Source organism: Pagrus pagrus (assembly GCF_965226575.1).
Source record: "Pagrus pagrus genome assembly, chromosome: 7".
Taxonomy (NCBI): domain Eukaryota; kingdom Metazoa; phylum Chordata; class Actinopteri; order Spariformes; family Sparidae; genus Pagrus; species Pagrus pagrus.
This window is the reverse complement of record NC_140191.1, coordinates 3,480,684-3,497,800: the sequence shown is the minus strand read 5'-3', so window position 1 is coordinate 3,497,800 and position 17,117 is coordinate 3,480,684. Positions and strand designations below refer to the sequence as shown.

At 42.3% G+C, this 17,117-nt stretch overlaps 1 protein-coding gene across 4 annotated transcripts in view; it reads right to left on the bottom strand.

Annotated features, from left to right (window-relative positions):
- The window catches only part of sema6cb (semaphorin 6Cb), a 169,321-nt gene that overhangs the window by 132,040 nt on the left and 20,164 nt on the right, over nt 1–17,117 (bottom strand). For all 4 annotated transcript variants that reach the window (XM_084357221.1, XM_084357220.1, XM_084357222.1 and 1 more), the window contains one exon: nt 16,147–16,229. The gene's annotated coding sequence lies outside the window, so the exon portion shown is untranslated. The remainder of the gene's footprint in view (nt 1–16,146; nt 16,230–17,117) is intronic.

Here is a 17,117-nt window from a genome sequence, read left to right as displayed (position 1 = left end):
CTTGGAGTTAGACGCTGGAGGTGACAACGCTTCCTCCTCAATCCTGGGCTGATTAGCTGGGCCCTCTGTGCTCTTTATGGTCGCAGACGTTAGCTGGAGGTGACAACGGCTAACTGGGCTTTTTTCGATTTTGTGGTGCTACCAAAGTATTAGTCAGTTTTTGCGAGGCAGCGTGCATCTTGTCCAAGTCGAGCCTCCCAGGAGTTTTTATAAAATCTGAACCAGATATTGCCTCTTTCAGAATACTGGGTGCACTCTTGGCTGAGTTATGCCTCAATCCGTCTCTTCTCCCACTATGTAAGAGGAACCTTGACCTAATGTTTGCCCACAAGTCAATGCAAGAGAGCAACATAATGTAGAGATCAACAATCAATGTCAGTAAGCTATCATTTTGTGTAGGTTGCAAACTCCTGATTGTGTTCTGTCACTGCATCGATGCAGAATTTTCCACATCCGGATCCGACGCATCTAAAAATCAAGTCATTTTCCACACCTCTACTCTGTGGTGTTAATATTGTAGTATCAGTATCTAAAAGTATTTCCGTTCCTGTTTTCTGTAATTAGGTTAACAAATCACTAGCAATTTGAAACTAGCACTGCATCTGTTAGAGCAGGAATATAACCTGTTTATTTTCTGGCAGCTGTACTGACAGCAGATCGTGTGGGATGAACGGGTGAGGAACTGTGAAACAATAGAAGACGGTTGCATGCAAATGTATGACTCTCCTCTCTCAGTGGTTTATGTGTGATCATGCACACGGTTCCCACAAACCAAACACGTCAACAGAGCAGACTTGCTGGAGCTCAGCTTTTGATCGTCATTGTCTGTTCTTTGGCTAATCGAGCTTTGATGAGCTGGGTGGGGGGACAGCTGATGATGTGAGTTGTTTATGTTGCTCAAGAGGCAAATTTCATCTGTTCACTTCGTAATAGCTTGGACAGTCGTCAGCACACCAGCACGCCAGAGCCCTGCAACATCCCCCACATCTCATCAGTGGTTTTTGTCGAGCAAAAAAGTGGGGGGTTAGTGTACAGAGCGGGCACTGAAACTGGATTTTGTTCCATTATGCATGATAACAAAAGCCAGAGACCCGTGGTGTATTGCGGTAAGCTGCTGAGACTGTGGCCAAAATGATTCGGCCACAAGGAAAATTTCTCAATGCTTGCTGGGCCAAACCTTAAAAAACACTGCATGACAATCCATAAATTCTCTTCTAAGAAAGAGAGAGTTCACTTCTAGCTGAAGAGCTCCAGCATGGTTCAGTGCCATTACCATTTGAAAGGGGAGAAGATGAGTGCAGTAGCGGAGGGGGGGGGGGGGTTGGGGGTAGACCAGCGTGCAGAAAGAAAGGCTGAAGGGGGAGTGCGGAAAGGGAAGAGCGGCTGACTTGTTGAACTTGGCGCATGGATGAGCTTCATTCGTCAACAGAGCACTACATCTACTCCCTATTCAGGTTTCGCCCTTGAGACAACGTCGACCTGATCTGAGTTCGGTATTATACAGTTGGAGAGCGTATCAGAGCTCGTGTGGGGAACTGAGAAAAACTCATCAAACTCCCAGGCTGCGCTTTTACAGTAAATACTCCTACCCAACACTTATATGCAACAAAATGCCTATAAAGTTCTGTTTTTAAAAAAAATATTTCTTAATCATTACCGTGTCCATTTTCTGAATTATGCATATGACCTTTGGGTAGAGACATAAAGTGATGACTAATTCATGAGATTATGGAGTAGTAGACTGCCGTGGATGTTAAAACTGGTAGCAGGGCCCAGGGGAACATGCAGCAATAAACATATAGTCTGTGAGAGGGTATACGGTGCAGTCAGAGGGAGGGAGGACGACGATGCGCTCTTTGTACGGCTCTGTAGCCGCAAAATTGAATTTGAAATGAAAAAAAATGCTCTGAGGTTTAAGTGCTGATTTTCAGAGTTTGCAGCTCTCAAAACACATAAAGACAACTATCCTAAACTTAAGGCAACCAATGAATTTTAATGGTCGAACAGTTGCATGCTCTCCACTGGCTGAGTCAGTCGTATGACCTCAATCTGACAGATGATGGGTTTGGTTTGTTTTGAGTCTTAAGTCGGATCATTCAGCAGAGCATCGCCAGAGAAGACACACCAACAGGGCGTTTCTATTGACACTTTTGGCCGAGCAAAGTCAAACAATGCCTGATTAGTGTTTCCATTACCACTGAGATGCACAGAGACGCACTCCAGATCAACCGTCTCCAGAGTGAACCAAAGTGCGCCTGCAAGCAAGAAGGAGGGGACGTCTCAGGAGCAGGGCCCCAGGAGAAAGGGGTGTGTTGCAAGACCTCACTGATGTCTGAGCAAAAGAACAGAGTGAAAGAGGCTTTTCAAAGTCTCTGCGTGTTCAGCTCTGTTATTTGTAGCTTCTAACTGAATCTCTTTCGTTTCTCTCCTGCATCCCTTTTTTTGCACTTTGAAATATCTTCTGTATTTTGCCATTTCCTCCTGTTGCTTTCAGCTGTTTCAGGAGTTGGGTTTAGTTACTGCCGATAAAAAAAAAACCCAGCACTTCCTAATTTATCTGCTTCATGATAAAAGCTTCAGAATTACTAAAAAAATGGGTACTCTCATTCTGTAAAAAATTGTAGGAGATGAAACGTGTTCATCCTCAAATTAGCAGAGCTTTGTTAGCAGTGATTTCGTATTTACAGCTGCTCTTTTGACAGCTAGTTACCCCAAATGCATCATTAATTAAAGACACACCTTACAACAGGTAGCTCTGTCACCCTAGGCTGACAAGCCAAGACAAATTGAGTCGAGCCAAGCCAACACATGTGTGGGAAAGCCACACAGGTGTGACAGATTTGCAGCCAAATGTAAACTATGATGACTCATTCAGGTAACTTGTTCCTCAACTTTATGACGTGTAGAATTGAAGAGACTTTGTGTAAAAAGAGCTAAAACTACGGGTCATCCTGTGTGAATGCGAGTTCTCAAATCAAATCAGTGAGCAGCTTTTGAAGCTCACAGTTAATATTTCCATTCCAGCAACAATGTGCTGCTGATGAGAGCCAACACAACAGAAAAGATCAGCTATCAGCAGCTTCTGTCCTGTATGAGATGAACTATAGTCTATAAAATACACAGAATATCATGTTGTGACAATCTTTTTATTTATGGCACAAAACAAATAATACACCGAGCAACACATACACGATCATGAGACTTTTTCCAGACCTGTGACAGTGTAATTTCCATACAAACTAGTTTTCGGGGGGAGAGGACATTGAGTACCTGCCCGCTATTGAATATTTTCCTTATGCAAAATCTGAGATACGCCTGCGGTCCGGGTTCTCGCAGACCACAATGACGGGTCACTTCCAATTCACCATCTGTGACTGTTGTGCTGAGTTTGAATCCTGAAATTGAATTTTGTGCTTTCATGATGGCAAAGTGACTATAAATATGTACTTTTGTGAAGCAAAAGAACCCTTCCTCGCACTGTGGGAATGGAAAAATGAAACTGTGCACTCCCCTGTGTTGCTTTTCTCGAGAACCAGTTTGTTTCCACCTTGGGGCAGGCAGGTAGGTTATGACACCTGTTTCCACCTGCTGCGGCAAAGTTGCTCCCTGCCAGCAGTTTCCTCCCTTCTTCCCTTTTTAGCACACCCCCTCACCCGTTTGGCAACAAATGGAGTTACACACAGCCGCAATTACACACACACACACACACACACACACACACACTCCTACAGAATCACACATAATCACGCACCCACAAGCCTGTTAACGTAGCCAAGCTATTTCATGGAACGCTGAAGCACAAACACTGGGCGCAGAAGGTGGAGTATATGCTGCAGAGTGGCGAGTGAGAACAGTTGGAGAGCAGGGGACATTTCCGGAGCCTTTGGGTGACTACTACTGTTTGATAGCCACTATGCTAACACTGGAGTGACTCACTTAATGCCAGAAATAAATTCATTGTTTCCTGAGAATGACAGAAACAGCATTTTGATGACAAACGGTCCCCCAGATTTATGCTGTCAGACTTAACAGCTTTATAAAGAAATATGAGTCATCCTTCCTTTGAAACTGAAAAAAACAACAGAGGTAGAGGAAGATGAAAAAAGGCTTTAAAGAGCTCTCCAGATATGTTTACGACATGAAATTACTCCTCTTTAAAAGGAACAAAAATCCAGATTATGCAAGTATTTTTCATGTCAAAAGTTTAACTACAAGATGTCACTTTTAATTAACTGTATAAGTTGCATGTTGGACCACGATTGGCCTTCAGCTGTTTACCCCGGCTCCAAAAGAGTTAGGGCACTGTGTGAAATGTGAATTAAAACATAATGCAATCATTTGCAATGATTGAGCCCATGTAGTAATATCCTTTAAACAATCGTGTGTTTCACAAAGTGGTGAACCTCACCCAATCCTTGCTTGTGAATGACTGAGGCTACATCTCGACTACCAGCAGTTAATTCAACATAGCTGACAGATTACCAGCGCTCCTGACCTTGCTGTCTATACTTGCAGCTGCTTTGCAGTTTTGCACTACTACTAATGCTCAGGCTACAGTGGGCGTGGACAGACAGTGTTTTAACTTAACGACGCATTAGTGGATATGTAGCTTTAGCCTTTCGAGGATGACCTTTTCATACCAATATGATACTTTCACCTGGTACCAATCAACCTGTTTACCAGTCTTTTGTTGGTCCTGTCCCAACTTGTTTGAAACCTGTTGCTGCCATTGAATTCACAATAAGTATATATTTACACAAATCAATGAAGTCGATGAGGTTTGGTAATGTTTTGAATTGACTGTATGTCAAAAAGGATTAGCAAACTATCACATTCTGTTTATGCTGTAGTTGTAATATCATAAATTATGCACATTAATCATTCTTCACAGTCAAGCTCACACGTGTGACCACAGTGTCACAACAGTGTCACAGTTTCAGTCCTCTTAAAGAACTGGTTTGTGACTGGTAACCAACAGGTGTGGCACAAAAAACATGTTTTAGCAGGAAAAGGTTTCAAGCACATGCAAACGCTCCTCGAGTAAAGTAAAATGACTTGGCAGCAGAAAGTGCCTGAGTGTTGACGACTTAGAAACAATCAGGTGTTCTTCAGCCCTCGGTGTTGACAGGAAGCTGCGAGCCAAGCACCGGACACCACCTCAGCAAAAGCATCCTTGACACGGCAGCGTGAGTGTAATAGATTTGAAGTTCTCCACTTGGAGTTGGAGAGTGTCGAATCACCATAGAAACCGAGATGGCTGTTTGGCAGGTTTGAGTGGCTTTTGGTTTGAAACACTTTTCAGTTTCAGGGGCTTCAGCTCCGGCGCTACTTCTCTCGAGGTTATAAAAAAAAACCTCCAATTGCACGCCGCTCCCGTTCTCTGATCATCCTCTTTTTTTTTTTTTTCCTCCCCCAGCTCAGTAAGGCAATCATCACAGCCCTGCGGTGCGAGAGCGTCTTAGCTATGGCAGATAAAGGCTGGGAGATTGTCAGTAATGACGGGTCCACCAGTGCTGCAACTTCCCAGAGCTGCTTGTTTCAGCAGTAATTACGATGGGGGAATGGTGCACCGTGACTGGCTCTAAAAAGCTTACCAAGCCTTTTGCTTGTGATGCCATGTCAACTTTTTTACAGTAGGCAAGGCAGGCGGGTAAGTAAAAAAAGAGGACTTAAAAGCTAAACAAAACGTGTGAAACAAAAGAGGTAGAAAGCAGAGGCGGCAGGCTCGGAGCTGAGTGATGTTGAGGCCCGGGCATGGGGAGGGGAAGAGCTACTGAAGTCAATGAATAGGGATGAGATTGGATCATCGGCGCTCAGTGTTCTCCAATCACAGCTCTGCTGAAGAAGCTGGAGGGTGAAATGATAAGACAGGTGAAAAGGAATACAAGAGAGGGGACAGAGCAAATAATGGGGGAGGACGATGGGCTCCAAGAGGCAGGAGAGGGAGTGATTGAAAATAACCGCAAACAGGAAGAGAGGACTGACAAGTGTGTGTGTGTGTGTGTGTGTGTGTGTGTGTGTGTCTGAGAAGACTCTGCTGCAAAGGAAAAAAAAAAATCTATCATCTGTCTTCCCCCGTGTCACTTTCTCTGAAGCCGGCCCTCAGTAATCACCTTCTTCACCCTCTCAACTGCTTCATCCTCGCTTCCTGTTCTCATCCCATCCGCCCACTCTCATCCCCTGATCTCTGAGACACACACGTGCTTATGAGGAGAGCGCTTAACCCCCCTCTCTCCGTGGATGAGCCCCGCCGAAAGGTGTGCGCCGACGTGCAGAGGAAACTCAGGGTACGAACGTCGGCCGTGAAGAGAGCGCTCCGGTTCTTCATCCCACAGTTGGGCAGAAATTGGATATTGAGTGCAGGCGCGAAGCCCGCTGAGAAGGCATGAATGAAGATGAACAAATTTCAAACACCCACACACATGTAGAGGTATGACAGGGTCGATATTATTGAAAATGGTAGGCGTTGAGGGGGGGGGGGAGCTCGGTACAGAGGGAGATTTAGTGAACGTGTCCACCTGTGTCGGCTGCCATAGAGAAGTCATCGATCATGGGTCAGTCACACGGTACAGAGCTGTGGGCTGAGGGCGGTCATGATAAAGGGTCGCTTAATTCTAGTCAGGCTGCTCTGAGAAAAGCATCAAGATAATTGCATCCAGTGTGAGAGCAGAAATGAAAAACTAGGTGGTTATTTATAGGTTCAGATGGATATAAATATACACTTTTTACTGGGGAAAAGGTCCCACAAGGCCCAGAATCTGTTTCCATGCATTTAAATCCTATAAATGTCAGTTGATTGCATGTTTTATTATCACACTGCTGGACTTGCATCTATTAGGTAAAACAATTTACAATTTTAAAGCCGGGCTGCACACACGCCTGTAGACTTTGTCAATTTAAATACGTCACCTCGGTGTTTGGGTGCTTGTGTCTATTAAACGTTCTTTTATTGATTGTGAGATCTCACCCTCATGTTGTGTGTCATCATGGTGGTAGTTAAGTGGCTAAGTTGCATTGTGGGTAATGTGACACCAGGTTTCGAAAAGCAGTTTGAAAACCATGTTTTACTCTTTTAGGAAAAAATTATCAAAATCAATATCAATACAGCAGAACCAAAAATATCCGCTTTTTTATTACACACAGTCATATTCCCTTTTCCGAAGCCTGGCACCCTCATTTCCCACAATGCAAATCAGCCAACAAGTGACATCACTGTAGGTAATTTATCTGATAACATGCAGCTTTTTCTAAAAAAATAAAATAAAGCCCAGACAAAAATGATGTGACTGAAAAACCTGCAACAATCACAAAGAGACACATTGATTCCTAAAAAGCAGAGGGCATCAATTTAAGCATCTTAACTTGTCAGCGGCCACCACCTCAATAAACAAACTCTATTAAACCCAAGTCGAGCACATTTACATTCCAGCAAACAGCTTGCAATTACCCGTTTAGATGGCATACGATGGCAATTAATACAGCAATCTTCCTTAATGCCCCACCTAGGGAATTTGTAAACATCAATTAGAAGAAATAAGAGAGCCTCTCAGATGAACAGCCTCACGCTCTGCAGCAGTCACAGCATGATATTAGCAATAAAAAAAAAAAAAAGTAAGAAATCTCTCTAGAAGCTAATGTTACATCTCCAAATGAACCACCTCCACCAAACCATTTTCAGCCTGAAGGAAATTATGGAGGTGGGCGTGAAAACTACCTGAATCTTCTCAACAAAATCCGACGGAGGAGGAAGCTGCCTCTATAAAAAGGGAAAAAGGAAATGACCCAGCTCCACTGCTCTGCTGTCAGAATGACTAATCAGACTGGCCCGTCCATATTATGCCAACAGCTGCTGGTCAATAACCACATACTGCATCAAGTGCACCCATAAACCACTGGCCTTTATGGTCAATAGAGTCGGTCTTCGACGTCGTCTTCGCTGCCCTGTGGGGGCGCGAGACGGGTGGACTGAGAGCCTGGACAGGAAACACTCAATAATCTGTTGTGAAGCTGCAACTACAGTATTGATTCATCTGCCAATTATTTCCTCCATTAATTCTTTTGTCTATAAAATGTTAGAAAATAGGAAAGGGGATGTCCATGTTCATTTCCCTAAAGGAAAAAGGGTGTATTCAGTGATGGGGATGTTTGTTTTTTTTATTAATGCTGGAAAAAACAAAAGATATTTAGTTTACTAGTATAAATGATGAAGAAAAGCATCAGATCCTCACATTTGAAATGCTGGAATCAAATTTTTGGCATGTTTGCTGAAGCGACTTAGACAGGAGGACATGAAGGATGTTTTCTATATGAAAAATATAGAAGAACAGGACAAGAGTCCAAACGTTTCATACTTTTCCAACTGATGTGATCTATGAGACGGTAAAATAAGTGGTAGATTCCCTTCCTCCTGATAAAAATGCGAACACGTATAGTCTTATTTTTTATATTCTTTTATAAAGTACACTTATTGGTTTTCTTTGTGTCTGCAGATGACTGTCACCATTAACTTATATTCTCAGGGTGTTTCCCCCTGAGAATGTTGGGAACTAAATATGGACAAAGTATGCCTGAGTTGTTTCTCTGACTGCACTGTATTAAACTTGATTAAAAGGAAAGAAAAAGTTCCTGAAAAGCGACTCAACCGATTAATCATTTATTAAAATAATTCCAGATAGATAGTTTTTTTTTTAGCTGTAATCTGCTGCCAACATGAACTGATGGGTACAGCAGCTGACAGATTGTTACATTTATCAAATAATCACTTGTGACAGGGAGGGTTTGCTGCTTTTCTCCATTTTCTGTCAGTGTGACTTTAATATCTTTGGATTTTTTACACTGTTCAGACAAAAAAAAGCAACACAAAGACGTCACCTTGAGCGCTGGGAACGTTTGATGTTGTTTTTGTCTTTTTTAAATTTTGGCATTCTTTAGACCAAACAATAAATCAATTAATAAAAAAAAAACTAAACAACAGATTTGTGAGAAGCATCAGTAGCTGCGGTCCTAATTCCAACTTCAAAAACAAAAAAAAATGAAGAAAGCACATCAAAGCCCATCTCTGAGATTGGTGCCCCACGGGCAGGTTTCAAACTTTTTTTCTTTACAAGCCGCTGGTCAGTGGTTACAACAAAGTTAACTTCTCGGCTACGGCTCAGAAGAAAGTAAACAAACTGCAGGTCTGATTGCACCCTGAGCATACTGATATCATCTACAATCTATTTTAAGTAAGCGGCACTAATGACATCAGTTGAATGGAATAAGATAAAACTATCAAAGCTGTAACTAAGGAAGCCATAGTTAATGACATAATCCTCCTTTTTGAGCTAAAGCTAACTAACCTTTACGAAGGGGTTACCTCAGGGTGAAGCTTTAAATGGCTTATTGACATCTCACGCTCACACGCTAGAATGTGTGTGTGCGCTTTAAGGTCTGACTGAGGTCTCGCTCCTATATCGACTGCACTTTCTGAACATCAAGAAGGGGAGTAATGTATAATCCCGAACCCCCGGGAGTCCACTTTAAGTAATTACCGTGTTGCACATGCTGATGAATCTGTTGAACGAGTGAGATGGGGGAGTTCAAAAGCTGAAAGAAATCTGCAATCATACTTCATTGTAATCGAGGCCTCAGACGAGTGACCCTTTTTGAATTGGTACAGCAATTAAGACACTTGATTAGCTGTACTTAAATGGTGGGAACAAAATATAAAATGTGTAGCGCGCCGGGCAAAAAGACTTAAAAAGGCTCAACCACTTGTTTTAGAAAACAAATTAAAGGGTACCTTTCCCCCTTGAGTTGAGCTATTAACTGATTTTGTCACTTGTATTGTTATGATTCTTTGCATTACTTCGATTTAGGTGATAATTATGCAATTATGAAAAATCAGCTTCCACAATACTTTAAGGGGTGTAAACAGGTGTTGCCCGACACCTCTACCCCATGAATCTATTCAGTGAAATGAGGATTCAACGTCTGAGAAGCTGCTCAGTGACAAAAGAAGCAAAAAAAGAAAAAGGTTCAACTCAGATGTAGAGACTTCAGTCCGCCTACAACCAGTTTAGCCATCTGCTAACTTGAATGTGGATAAAAGGATTTGATCGTGCAGCTCTTCTCTGACTGAATGAATCAATTTCTGATAGTGAAACAAGTCATTTTGCGGGGGTTGTGACGATCAAATATCAACATTTTTTGAACATGTAAGCTCATGGGAACAAGTCTTTTTGGGCCCCTCAGCATCACAAGATGTTGTAATTACACGTTTTGGCCACTATGTACAATTGGCTTCTCATCCTGGGGGCTACCCTCCACCATCAGGTTCCCGTTCCTTTTTATCCGTCCGTTTGGGTTTGTTTCTGTTCTTTGGTATCTTTATGTGGCACCATCAAAACTATCCCAAAATAGGCTTTGGAAAAACCTCTGGAGTACTTTCAGGTTTATGGCTGATTATTCACAATAGGCATCGGATACGTTGATATCTTCAGAAAATGCAAGTCAGACTTCATCTAAAAATATGTGCATCATGTCTTAATGTTGAGATCTGACTGAGTGATATCTTTGGAGGAGCGTGACTTTTAACGCAGCAGCAGTTGTAGCACTCGGGCGCTGAGGATTGTAATTACCTCCAGGAGCTTTGTGCCACAGACTGTGCTGTTGAATTTCAATGGTACATTAAAGTAAAACAAGCATCAGATGAAACTTGAAATTCAAAGCAAAATATCTGTGTTAATAAGTTCCTATTTTAGTCTCGAGAGTCAGAACATGCTTAGTGCTCGTTATCACAGCACAAAGCAAAGTGTCGGCACAGCCAACTGCACACCATTATTATGGACAAAAAATGTTTTTTAATATCAGAGAATCCTCTTCATCTTACATGAACTCGCTCTAATCTTGTTCGGTGTTATCTAAAAATAAAGCAGAGGATCAACATCCAAAGGCATTTCCCTCAAATTACAGAAATATGTGGCCAAAAAAAATCTTTTCTGCATTCATACATCAATGCTTAATCTCTAGTTTAGTGACAGATCTTGGGAATCTAGATTTCCGGTGAATCCCGCTGAACAATGTTCAACTGATGAGATGCTGATAAGATCCCAGAGAAAAAAAGATAAGAGAGTTCACAATGTACTGCGGCCTGCTTTCTTTCAAAGTGAGTGAACTTCTCTGACAGTGTTAATGGAGCTCTCCTTGCACTGTGAATTTTGGCAGCAGTTTGTTAAAAAAAAAAAAAAAAAAACCTGAAACCCCCGAACATGGCTGCAGACTCGTTAGTGTTTACACATCTTCATAGCTCCTTCTTGCTAACGATGTTTAAACTTTTAATGTTGAACCCTAAGTCACGCGCCAGTTCTGTGCGGAGCATCTTGTTTGCGTTTCATGCTGTTAATAGTTTTTGTCTTTGCATGTGTAGTTTTTTTTGACAGAATAAAAAAAAGCAAATCCACAGCTGGACCAAACAGACCCTTGCATACATCGTCACCCACTGATGTGAGACCTTTATCTCCCCATCAACTTCAACGTCTTTTCTCCCAAGACTACAAAGATCACCTCAGGAATGGCACAAGAAAAAGCTAAGGTGAACCCCCTCGCACTCTTTGCCTGCGGTGGACCTCATTTTTCTCCCACCTCCTCAAGTCCCTGTATCACTGGAACTTTGAAGTCCAGCCAGCAAAGGGCTTTGAAAAAGCCCTGCAATCTCCCCACCATGACCAGGCAGAGGATTAGCCAAGCCCTGCAGGACAGAGTGGAAAGAGGACGGAAGAGGGCTGGAGGAGGAGTAGCGCCTTTTTCCACGAGGGCGAATGTATGTGCGAGCAGCTCTCCCTCCAGCCAGAGCTGCGGGGGATTAACAAGCTACTAAGGAAGCAGAGAACAGACCTCCAGCCTCCTTTTTCATGAGCTCCGAAGAAACCAATTTATAGCAGAGAACTGAGGGGGGCCGCTAATTCTCCCTATAACTGCCTCCTGTTTCAACCCAAAATCTTTGTTGTGTCACTCACTAAATCGGCTTTCGTGAGATGGAAGACATTTTCAGGATTCCCAAGTCATGCGTCTACAAAAAGGTCTCAGTCAGTGAAAGAGGAACTTCGTTGACTCCGAAGTAACATTTCAATGGTCGCAGAGAGGGAAAATAAATGCAGTTAAGCTCCTAATCGGACCATCGGACTTGATACGATCAGTCATGGGGGAAGTCAGCCTGGAAAGTTTGTTTTCCCTTGTGAGCCAGAACAAGAGATTATTTCTCTTTCATCCATCCTGAGCATCCGATATTTGCCGACACTTTAAGGCTGTAAGTATTTCATAAATGTTCCGCTCAATACATTTTCGAGCCATGCATCCGCTGGCTCTCAATCAAAATATAACAGAAGCAGAATATGTGCTTATCAAGTGTACACTGTTTGAATGTGTCGGTGGAAAGGCTAACGTGAAAGAACTTCATTGTTTAAAGCAAGCGGGCGAGGAGAAAAGGCTTTTCTTAGTATCTCCTTTTTACAAAAGGGAAAGTGAATTCCGGGAGGTTATCAAGCAGTCACCAGTAAGATGGGCTATTGAACGAATCGCAGCCATGTCTCATTGAAGTGCAACCGAGTCACGGAAATCTACAGCATTTCAGGATACAATACGACAGCGCAATCAATAAGTAATAGCAACTTAGCTTACCAGTGAGGAAGCAGGAACAATAGGCCTTGATTTTCAAAAGCACTGCTACACTGCTGCCTCCCCATCAGTGCTTTTCAAGTAATGGGGTCTTTTGTCTTATCTGTGACTGAGAGGAGCTTGAGGACTTTGCCCTTCATCCCTTTGTTGTTACAGAGTCTCCTGTGGAAATGGAAGATTGGCCCAAAGGCGTGGGTGTGCGAGGAGGAGCTAGGCGGCCGTGCGAGCACATCAGACTTGAGCGGTCTTAATAAAGCTTCCCTCTATCCACCCCAGAGATCTCCTCACCCCAATTATACGCCTGACACCTCTACCCTCCTCCTTCTCCTCTTATTTCTCACAGCCCCCTCCGCACCATCCAGTTCCCAGCTCTGATCGTGCCTCTCCCTTTGCTGGGCTCGAAGCCCCAGAGGGCTGCACAATATCAGGCTGCTGGTGGCGTTTGCTTCACAGTCTGCTGCCTGAATTGCATTAGGAGTGTATCGCTCCTCGTATTGACAAAAGATCCCTACTGCTCAGCCAGTGACCGTGTAAACTTCACCAACTTCAAGAAGCAGTTGCATTTCTTTTAACAACACTGTCTGGCAAAGTATTTTCATGAGCACTTCCTTTTTGTGATATTAAATCAGGGTATTGCTGAGGAAGTTACATCTTTGAATCAAACCCATGACCTGTCACTGCCATCTAAGCCAAGCCTGTGGAGGCATGAATAAGGTCAAAAGCAGATGTGATGCAGACGCTTCAAGCTACACTAGACCATTTTCACGCATTGTTGCATTTTTGGGGTGTGTCACCTGAAAAATCGCATCGCAACACAAGCGCAAGTCTGAGTGTTAGAGCCTGAAGGTGCTACGGCGTGAAACAACAAGAGAATGTTGACCTCTTCTGTTTGGGTTCGCGTCCACTCTCAATAACCACGGCTTATCAGTTTGCTGAAGCTCTGGCTGAACATGTTTGTGTGCATATCTATAACAATTCATCACCTCGTCTCTCCTTGTTTATTTCCTTTCCTTTTCCTTCTGTACACAGGTACAGCGGTAAATGCTCATGTGGTCATGGAAACGCTCTGATAAGCGCTAAATCGTCCCTTTGAGGATTGACAATTTGTTACCTCCACCTGTGTTTATGCCGGCTGGGCCAGGCGTCGACATTTTCTTACTTGTAGGATTGTGCGAATCTTGTTTCCGCCTGAAAACATCTGAAATGATCGGACAATCAGGTTTGTAAACTCTTCTCCTATGTCCATCAAAATAACATCTGAGACCGCTGTTCACTTAATTCACTTCCATTAAAAGTTGGAGGGGAAAAAAATGTCGATTTCCAAAAGTTGACAGAAAAATAGTAAGAATGTCAGTAATTGATTATTGTTTAGATAATTTCTTAATAGAAATGCAAGAAATTCAGCGTTTCTGTCCATTTATATATTTTCTCAATCCTCTATGAAAGCAAATTGAGTTTGGGCTTTGAAATCCCATGTTAAATTATTATGGTCATTTTTCACTATTTCCTGATAAGTACTTTACTGACGGATTAAATGATTGGCCTAGAATATGATCATCAGATTACTTGATAATAAAATCAATGGAAAAGAGCTTGGATAAGTCTTTCATGTCTGGGTAAAGCTGCACAGACTCTAACAACGAGACATTCCCAAACCTTGTACAGTGGTAGGCAAACAGAACGTTCCCAATTATTAAAAGCTTTGCAAGTCAATGAATCTCGTGTTTACAAGCCATGGTTCACTTGCGATCGAACAAGTGTGAACCAAAAAACAAAAACAAAAGAAAACATGCCTAAAAGGGGTTACCTTCTCTGATGAGGTACGAAGCAAAGCAAATTAACTGCATGCGCGATCACACACTAATGCAACACAGTCACATCTACCGGCATACTAACAAGTCTAACAACTGAAAAACACAGCACTGCCACTCCTGCTGTATTGTCTATTGTCACTAGTTTTTGAGACATTTTTTGGCTGGTTTTACCTTCAGATGCTTTCAAGGTCACAGCAGGCCTGCATCTGGCCAGCCATCTGTTTCCAGCCATCCCATGAGGCGTCCTGTCATCGGCGCTCCTTGGCCCTGTCCTCTACTGTCCACATTCGAGCTCGCTGGGGAAATGCCCGGCCAGACACAATAGCGTCTCAGTGATTCTACAAGTTTCTGATGCATTTCTGCAGGTGTTTCCGCTTCGACTACCTGACAACCTCGCAACAGGATGACCTCAGCCAGGTGTGTACACTTCATTAGTATGCAGTGACTCACCAATCACTCAATATTGTAGGTAGTCAAGTTCATTTATGAAGCCCAAAATCACAAGTTTGTCTTAAACCTTACAATCTGTGCACCTTGTGACACCCTACGTCCTTAGACCACTGGTTCGGATAAAGAAAAAACTTCCATTGTACCTTAGGACAGATGGACATGCAACACATAGTCAGACCTAGCAGTAGAAATCCAATGTAGAGAGACAGATGACTGTGAACCACAACACTGCAAATCTAGAAACTACTAGAAACTCCAAGTAAACTGAAGCCAGTTTTCCTGCCCATGCTTGTTCATCATAAAATGTGATAATTGGCTTTAATAGATCTCTATAACCTTAAATAATCATGACTTAATAAGCAAACATTTAAACCAAAGTTCAGAAGAGCACATCCTTAGATATCATTTATTAACAGTTTAAAAAACATGTAATCTGTTTCATCGAGACTCAAAGAAATTAACATCTGACAAATATCTTTCGGTTTTAGATGAAACAATACAATTGAGGATCATCTTGGGCTTCGGGAAATACTGATTACCATTTTATAGACCAAACAACTAATCAATTAATTGAGAAAATGAGCAACAGATCAAACTATAATGTAAATAATCCTTTGCAGTTGCTGGGATTTGCAAGATTCATCATAGATTCATAGACAATGCTCAATTGAGCCACGCTGATTCCAAACCAGAGACAAAAGCTCAGACAAAAACATAAAATACAGATATCTCTAATTAAAAAAAAACACACTTAATCCAACTTTGACAGCAAAATACTCGGTCCATGTAGGATCCCTGAGCAGCAGGTGAAAAACTAATTGAGAAAACATAAAAACGTAACACCACTGCAAATTGAACTGTGAGCACAATGCTTTCACATTCCGAGTTTGTCCTTGGCTGAAGAAAAAAACCTTTCATTAAAAGTTCCAAATATTTAAAAGCCAACTCCTGACATTTGATTAGAATCAGTAGATAAGTGATTGAGTAGACGCTATCTTATTTAAAAAGCTGTTTCAGTAGCAGTGTTTCCACAAAGGATCCTTTAATTGAGTGGTCTCTGTAGATGCCTCCTAAAAGTAGACCCCTCTCTGTCACATTACATCCAATTCAATCCAAATGCTGCGTTTAAAAGATCAGGGAACGGAGACTCCAAGCCTCCCCAAATTAAATCTTCAACGATTAATTACACAGGATCCGCTTAAGACGGAAACAGCATTTGTTACTGTACCTTAGCTTTCAAACAGCGATCCTCCAAGCAGGTGAGTGTAGCAGGTTGGCACAGGCTGGTTGAGACAGCAGCTGTCAGAGTATCTGTGAAGGAAAAATAGAGAGATCACTATTACATCTGTGTTTGTCTGTGACATAATGCTGGACAGCTTACAGGGATGCAACCTAAGCCTCTATGAGCAGTCGGAGCAATTGTGTTGTATCTTACTTCAAAGCCCGAACAATGAGTAACAATCACAGATGATTATATACCATTACTACTGGATGTACGATTCTTTTCATCGGGAAAACGTCAGAATGTGACCAACAATGTAAACCAATTTCCTTTGGACTCTGGGGAACAGACTTGGTTGGCGATGTTGCATGAGAACAGGTTGCTTTTGCAATAAGTGAACACAATCTTTTGACAAATCCCAGAGCTCAAACTAGCCAAATCTGACGGTGGCATCTCAGTTCACAATCTGCTCTGGCAATCTGCTCCCAGGAAAACATTCCCACCTTGCCAGTTCACAAAACTAAACTGAACTTCATATGATATTACAAAAAGAAAAAAACATTTCTCTCTGCTTACCGAGATGTCAGAACTAAAATAAGCGCCTCGAGGTAGTATGCCTCCACGCACAGGATAAGTTGCAGTTTACATCTGTGTCTGTCCAGATTAATAATATACTGCATGTAGTGAAACCCCACAGGCTTGTGGTGGACTACTGCTGCATGTCTATTAGTTTGTTAGCTCACAAAGAAAACGAGTCAAATGTTATTGTATATGTTCAAATTCTTGTCCAATAAAGCTGATTCTGACAGAACAGAAGGTTACAGCCATGACAATATTTATGGATGTTGCTGCAAAGAAGCTGCAAATTCAAAAAAGGTTGATGCTTCACACACATGTTCAACCAGACAGCACAGAAGATCTTTACAGTCAACACAGTTTCAAGGTGAGCACTAAAGATATGCGTCATTTTGATTAGC